The following is an 8,649-nucleotide window of genomic DNA, read 5'->3' as shown; positions in this document are numbered from 1 at the left end:
TTGAATCTGTTCATGTAGAAATGCGTAATAGTAAAAACATTTAGCTGCTAACATTCTATAGAGGAAGCAATTAATAAATTGTCAGAAAAAGAGATTTGGCTGGACTGCACTATCTTGAGATTTTCCCAAGTTTCAAAATGCAGTTTTGAAAATTAGGAATGTTGTTATTTTAAAAGAAAATTATTTATTTTACAGCTACTTAACATCAGATCGTGGAAGGAAGACGGGAGTTTCTGATTGAAAGATTCGTCTTTTACTTCCAATCAGGGCGGCAAGAACAATCGCTCCTTCCGGAAACAATTTTCTTCAAGTAATGAGCAAAATGAATTTCGCAGCTCTACTGGAGTGCTCATATCTGGCATACCCAACTGTTTAGCAGTGTTCTTTGACTGTTCCCAACGTTCCTCACTGTGTGAAGAGAGTTCGTGTTTGGAGTCCTTCTCTTTGTCGGAGTTGTCTGCCGAAGAAATAGAGTTATCATCAAAACCTTCAGAAGGCGAGGTCTCATAGGTCTTAGTGAGTTTGACAGTATATCCTTCGGCAACATCACTTGAAAAATGAGCAACCTCCGCCATTTCATTTATCATCTTAAATTCAAGAGCTTTAATAATTTGGCGCCTTCGCGCAGTGACGTTCATGACTGAATAATAATGAATTAATTCCTTCCTCGTAAACTCACATCACTCATTCACTTGAACTTCGACCAACGTGAAGGATTCCTCCTTTACAATCGACTACTTCTCTCTTCAGAGATACTATAAATTATATCAATGTCCTCACTTATTGTTATCGCCACAACCTTTATTTCGATATAACTGATATAATAGTTGTTTTTATTTGAAGTGTTACTGGATCTTTAGTGAAATTTACTATCTCGCCTTTAAAGACTCATACACACGGACTCTTAAAAACTATTTTTACGGTATGTTTTTCTAAAAGTTTAGTAGACATTGATAGGGCTTTTGCTCAGAAACCCTTTTTCCATGGCCTACGGTCACATAAGTAAGTTGATATTTGCTGTTGTAACATGATCTGTTTGTTATTTCGATGCTAGATTCTTAAATGCTGGTTGAACGCAAAATTTCAGTCAAGAAAGCATTGTTTCTGTTTGTATTTTGAACCCAGCCTCGCAAGTGCATAGAAGGAGAGATGGTATTTTTAATTATTGCACTATCGTGTATTGTCATCGAAGGTGCACGTGTCCAGTCTAAAATCACTATGTTTAAAGTACACGGATGGCCATTATAATTGGAACACCATGGAGGAAACCAAATGCAGAAAAAAAGATATTTATTGTACTTAAAGTGTATGGCATGAAGAAAAAATGATTAAATTTGTAAGCACTTTGGGGGTTTACAGGAGTGCGAAATTAGTAGAAATAGCTGCCAACCTTGGCAGCTAAAACGGCCCTTACCCGGTTGGGCAGGGAGTCGAAATGAGCTTAGATGACAGAAACGGGCACCTCATTCCATGCTGACTCAAGCCTATGCCACGCTTCATCAACCGTATTAGCTGGAGAGGGGTGGCGGGCTAATCTCTCAGCAACCCATGACCAGAAGTTTCCAATGGGTGACAGATCTGGAAACCTTGCAGGCCAGGGCAGCCATCGAATACCCTGTGTATCGAGAAAGGTCAGAACACGATGTGAAACATGTGGTCTTGCATTATCTTGTTGGAAGATGACGTTTGGCAGGTCTAGAAGGTAGGGCACAGCCACTGGAAGTAAGATGCCAGAAGTGTACCTATCTGCGTTCGAATTACCATCGGTCCGAAGTAGAGATGTGCATGTCGTGTACCCAATGGCTGCTCAAACCATCACACCAGGTGTAGGGCCCCCATTCTAACATTGAATACTAGTGGGCAACGTGCGGTCTCCTCGTAGCCTCCAGATACGTATACCACCATCAGAATACTGCACGCAGAACCGAGACTTGTCTCAAAATAATTTTGCCACTCCTGTATCCAGCTTTTTCGTTTGGCGCACCAGAGTCGCCGTTTCCTCCTATGCTGCATTGTCAAGGAAAGCCGTAGTAAGGGTCGCCGTGCTGATAGTCCATGCTGCTGCAAACCATGCTACTGCATCGTTCATGCTACTGCATGTCCATGCTAAACCATGCTACTGCATGTCCATGCATCATATGCATCGTATGAGGGGATACTGGGCATGCTGTGAACATGCGCATTTCCTGATTAATGGTCCGCGATGTGGTTGTACGGTTTTGTAGGGCTGACCTCACACAGGCTGTCTTCTCGGGCGTTAGTCGTGGGAGAACTTTGAGATCCTGCATGCCGTTCAGTATGACCCTCAGCAACCCATTGATTCCATATTTGCATGACAGTGGTTGGATGCCGAACAGTGCGACGGGCGATATCATTGAACGATAATCCACACTCTCGGTAGGCAACGTTCCTGCCTTTATCGAATTCCGATACTTACTGCTAAGCCTCTCTTCTTATTAGTCGAGGCATAACACGATAATAAGAAGAAAGGCATAACACAATAACACGGTCTGCCTTCAACTAAAGCGAACGCGGACCTTATAAAGCGGTTTTCCGAATGAGAAATCCACTACACAACATTTCTTTTATGCAGTGCTTCAGATGTCGTTTCACCAACTTGCGTCGTCTAAATGCTCTGAAATACTAATAATTTGATTATCCCAACTTCTTCTTCCTGTCATGTTATTTTGGCGCTCGTCAGATCATTCCTTCCTGGTGCTGCAGTTTTAATGGCCAGCAGTGTATTAAAATGTATCATCGAAAGATTTGACGCCATAAAAACAGTTTAGTAAAAACATTTAAAATATTCTTGTATTATATATTCAAAGTATTTATAAGCATTTTGTCAATAGGAATTAAGACTGATTGAAATATTACTTCCCACTTTATGTGCTTTCCTTAAGGGATCTACAAATCTTGCATGAGTGTTTTAATCAATATCTACAAACTGAAATAGAAACATTATTTTTTATTATGAGATATTACTTGAACAGAAATAAATTCCTTGAACAAAATATTGGTGGTTTCTACTGATGATATTCTAGCAATAGTTCGACGCTACAATGGTTTTATGAGACATTTGAAAGCATAGATATCAAATGTTTTGGGTATACTACAGATTGTATTCTTCACCGGCAACATTTAATAGCGAAACATTTAAGTGAACTCACTTCTCGTTATCAGAGCTGTAAATAAAATAAAAGTGTTATGTTAAAAGGAAAATTAGAGAAATTTCATGTTTAAGTTAAGCTAAACGTCTCTCTATCACTGGTACAAGAAGAGGAAATGATTATGTGATACGCTGTTAGGAACTGGAGGCTTAATCTAAATCTCTTTAATTAAATAAACACAAAAAATAAGAAAAGAACTTGAATTGAATTACTTAAAAGTTATCCAGTTCAAGTTCAAATTATTAAATTTATAACCTGAAAATCAAGAGTAATAATCTTCTCTGGCGCCTTGGTAGAACAATCAAAACTTACGTTTTTTCCAAATAACGCAGTACTGATTCATTCCCATATTTCTTAAGAATGCTATCTTCCTTGAAAACACTATAAATTACCAAAACTAAACACACAGTTGTTCCAAAGTCCCAAATTAGAGATAGCCATAAATTCAATGCACTAATACACAACCTAACAAAATAACCAGGGAAGAAATATCTACACATAAAAAATGATCAATACAGTTCAAAAGAGTTATTCAATAAACTGGTATATTTATTTCATACTAAGTCTTCAATAATCAAAATTTATAATTGCTTCGTGTTAACCCTAGGTTCAGCATAAAGCTCCATGCTTATCAAAACATTACGGTTCAAATAAAATGGAGTGAACAAAGTAGAGAAGCAAGCAAAAATAACATTAAACTAATTTACATTTTTAATACTTTTATTATATCTAAATTATCACAATTAATAAGAAGCTGGAATATCTGACCAGATCCCTACAACACTTTCTCCTAAATGCATAAACGACACACATTTCAATTTGCTGCAAAAAACACATTCATATTCCGATCAACGCACAATTTTACTTTTTAATATACTTATATTTTAATATATTTCTTTATTTATCATTACGTTCTGAAACACATTTAGTTACTAAAATGCCTTTATTTTTAATATTTTTCCAGTTCTAGTAAATTTATAGCATTTAAGCACTAAATCTACTGCTGCTTTTCCTTAATATTCATAATCAATTAAATCTTCTCAAAGTTTCTATTAATTACAAAATTTAAAGTCTTTTGTACAAATTTAAACTAAATGAAAACTATTCTCCCTTAATTAAATAGGCAATCGCATAAAAAACACAAAATTCAACCCACAATAGGCGATGAAATTCAGAAGTATTAGGGAGTTCATGAACACTTTTCTTAACCACCTCCTAGAAGCGTTCAAAATACAACACTCCAGCAACGTCATAAGTTTGACTATTACCCACCTACGCTAGCTTCATTCTTCTTATAATTTGCTGAATCGCAACTGACTACGTCTCATATTACTTTAGCACTCTAAAAGGTTCAGCTTTTCACGAATTTCTGTCACATAACTCATTGAACTAAACTGATGTAGGAAGAACACGTAACTCGGACGACAGAGAACAAATTCAAGATCTTTCAAGCACTTCACAGCCGCTGCCAAGAAGCTTCTCCGTTGGCTACGGGAATCACTGTGGATAGCAACTTTATTTTCTCAGTCAGAAGAACTTTATTACTTTTTGGAGACAGGCGTAACTGAGAATATGTTGCCGGGAAAGCTGGACATACAGTCTAATATTGGTTTAGGAACTAAGTTTCTGCCGTTTTTTTTAAAATAGAAAGATCTGTATGACATTAAATGCTTTTGGCACGAAGTTGTACATCATTTGAAAGAAAATATATTTTTCGACCTAAATATATGTTTCGTTGTTACTACGATACATTTTCTTGTTATTTACAGATTATTAACATGAAATGTCGAGTTGAGAAGAATAAGCATTTCCGACACCTCCTTCTTTTTGCTTTTAATAAAGGTTCTAAGGCAGCATAAGCTGCTCGAAACATTTGTGCTGTGTAGGGAGTGGGTGCTATAGTTAAAAGAATCGCCCTTGATTAGTATGCAAAGTTAAAAAAAAGGAAATTTTAACCTCAAAGACTCACCTCGTTCTGGCCGTCCAGTTGAGTTCGATGAAGAGCGATTGAACTACCTTTTGCATGAAAATCCGCGTCAAACAAGAAGGGAACTGGCAGAGATAATAGATTGCTTCACTCGATGGGCAAAGTTCAGAAATGTGGAGCATGGGTACTTCACACTTTAAGTGTCACCAACAAAAATTAACGAGCCACAATCTTTCTCCTACACATGCTAGTTGAAAGACAGCTGTCGTAAGGATGACTAAGCTGGCTCAATCGTCAATACTCTGGGGTGATAGTTATCACCACTTGGAATATGAGGAGCAAAACATCTGCAATAATTTTCATCAGCTGTTTTCAATTTCTCCGATGGTATCAGCACAAATGACGAACCAATTCAAAGCAATTATAATAACCTTTTTACAGATGACTCTAAAACGGAGAACGTAACTGGAAGCATCTTCTGTAGACTGGAAAATGGTATTGTAACATCTGAATGGAAGAGGAAACTAGATTTGAACAACTCGGCATACCAAGCAGAGCTTCTAACTATGAGCAGTATAATTTGGTATGCTAACCCATGTCAGCAGCACAAATTCTGCATACTCAGTAATTCGGCATAGAGTTTGGCGGCTATCGCAGGTCAAAACAGCCGGCGTCCCTTGATATACTGAATTCAGAAACAGCTTCTGGCAATGCCTATCTCACAAAGACCCACTTTTAAATGAATTTCCACTCATACAGGGATTCAAGGCAATGAAGTCGCTGACCTTCTGGCCAAGCAGGCAGCTAAAGGCACGGTATTTGTAGAACAAACAACTAAACTTCCTTAATCTCACATTAAATGAACAACTTTGACGAGTTTGCTACAAAATTGGCAAAGCAGACTATCAGAAGGAGAGGTATGATGAAGGATATTTAGCTTACTGCCCAAAGTTAACATATAAATCAAGACCCACCGTACTAGACTAAAGTCATGGACCATTCCGAGTATACCTCAACAGATTCAGACTTAGGGATTACTCCCTTCCACGAATGCGGAGAGGAAGGCGACAAGGACCATTATTACCATTATTACTTTCATTACGTTCATTACGTTCATACAAGAAATTCGTTCTTAAGAAACCAGGGGACTGTTACTGGGCAATGTGGACCTCTAACACATTCAAAAACAGAGTAGTCCTTGGTAAAATAGAGAAAATCTCTAGCCACTGCGTAAGCAGAAACCGCACTGTAAAATATTATGTTTGAAATGATCAGAATTTAAAGCAGGTAATCAGGGCTCAGGGATTTAGATTATCTGCGATTATCAAGCTAAATAATTCCCGAACTATTGGTAAGTTTATTATAGAACAGTAAGACTCCTTTTCGTTCAGTAAGAAGTATAAATTTGAGCAATTGTTTCGGTTACTCAATAAAATTACTGATATGAACTAATTTTGGACAAGAAAGACTTTGTAAAACATAGAAACTGCTATTAGTATATAATATTCAACATCGTAAATTTGGAGCTTTCCCCACTGTGATGGTATATAATTCCGTTTGGTTCATGTCCGTGTTCGGAAGCCATCATAGCGATGCACTCATTCACTCTCTTCAATTACAATAATAATTCGGCTATTTGAGCGAAGTCTTTAAAGTTCTGTAATATGAATACATGCGTAAGTATGATGATAGGTATTTTGCATTTTTTGGCGGTGGGTGGTTTTTAATTGCTATTATTTTCGAATTTTGGATTTCTATTTATCTGCTGGATATATTATATCACAAGTACTGGAGCAGCGAAATTATATTTGGTGGCATTTATTTTTAGTCCAGCTTCATTTAGAAGCGGAAATACTTTAATATGATCGGCGATTATAATATTATCTAAATAAATGGTTGCTCCGCATAATCCAAACGGTATTCTCAAGAAAGCGTACATCCCGGACTTAATAATGAAAGAAGTTTAGAGACATGTTCAGGCTTAACGCCAAATTACAAATAGCCGAATGTTAGATCTAAAGTTGTCATGAATTTTGTAGGTTTAATTTTTCGGATGATTTTTCGGGAAGGGATAATTTTTTTATTGTCAAATGCGAATCGCCATGTCTTGTGGATGGTAAGTTGGAGATTATTTTTCTTATTTTTCTACGCAACACCACCCTAAGGACTGCTAATAGGGTTTATAGAAACCAGGTTGTAAAACCTTATCCCCATAGCACAAAACATCCTCAGGATGTCCTATTTAAGTCGCAATATCCCGGGACATACTTAGGATGTCCTGAGTATGTTGATTCTCAGATGTCCTGAGGACATCGTAATTTAACATCCTGAGGATGTCTTATTTAAGTCCATGTCCCGGGATATGAGAGGATGTCCTGAGGACTTCACCAATTTCACATCCTGAGGACATTCATACTGCATTGTCCAGGGAACTTCGGTTGTCAAACATTCTGAGGATATTTGTTTTCAAATTTACCAGTTTTAGTTTTTTGACATTGCACATCTGAAACTTGCACATTATTTAATTTTCCTATGTATTTTAGTCAGTTGTTTTTAAATGCTAAATGTCACTAAAAATATTGATATGACTGATAATTTATTCTTTTTATTTTGTTATTAATTTTAACTGCTACTTTTTGTGACTTTTTAAAAATTATTTAGTCATGAAAAGATTTTTTTTAATGGATTAGCATTTTCTAGAATATTTGCTAAATTCCAAACAACATATACTTTTTTATAAAAAATGCATAAATTACTTACAGATTACAAACCCTACTATAAATACAGGTAAAACTGGAATTTTTTTTTTTTTTTTTTTTTTTTTTTTAATTACGGAAACGAATTTTTTTTAATTAGGGTTTAGAGACATTAGGTATTTTTTTGGAAGGAGGAAAGATGAAAAATTAGCAACTGCCTTCGCCGAAAATCGAACCACGGACTTCTGGAATACCGGCCCAGAGTGCAGAACCACTACACCACAAAGGCACACTAGGAAAGCGGGAGAAATACCTTATATTACTCCCCTTTTTAAAGAGCGACTTTTTTTTAAAGGGGAACCCAATCGCTAAATTCTGGGTGTGGATATATCTCTTCCAACACCCTTTTAGTTCGGGTGCCACTGTAGAGACATTAGAATTTTTTTGGAGTGCCGGAGAGATGAAAAATTAGCAACCGCCTTCGTCGGGAGTCGAACCACGGACCTCTAAATTACCGGGCCAGCGGGCAGAACCACTACACCACGAAGGAACTCTAGGAAAGCGGGAGAAAAAAAAATTTTTCCCCTAATTACACGACTGAAAATGTTTTTCAATCACGCGATCTGTTATTGATATTGAATTACAGTCGTGCGATAATTTCGCAGTAAAAATAATTCTCTGATGACTATCCAAGATTCTAGAAGCTTTGGTCTTATATAGAGATGGTCGTCTTAGAGAAATAATGCTTAATATCAATATTTATTTATAATCTTAGAACTATTGGTCACTTTCAGAAGTGGTCGTTTGAGAGGCGATATTCTATATATTTATTTACTGATTCTCAGATATGTGTTTA

The sequence above is a fragment of the Stegodyphus dumicola genome, chromosome 6 (assembly GCF_044657685.1).
Source record: "Stegodyphus dumicola isolate Sdum_Otavi_A_Nest chromosome 6, ASM4465768v1".
NCBI lineage: Eukaryota > Metazoa > Arthropoda > Arachnida > Araneae > Eresidae > Stegodyphus > Stegodyphus dumicola.
The sequence above is the reverse complement of the archived record's forward strand: the minus strand, read 5'-3'. Positions refer to the sequence as shown.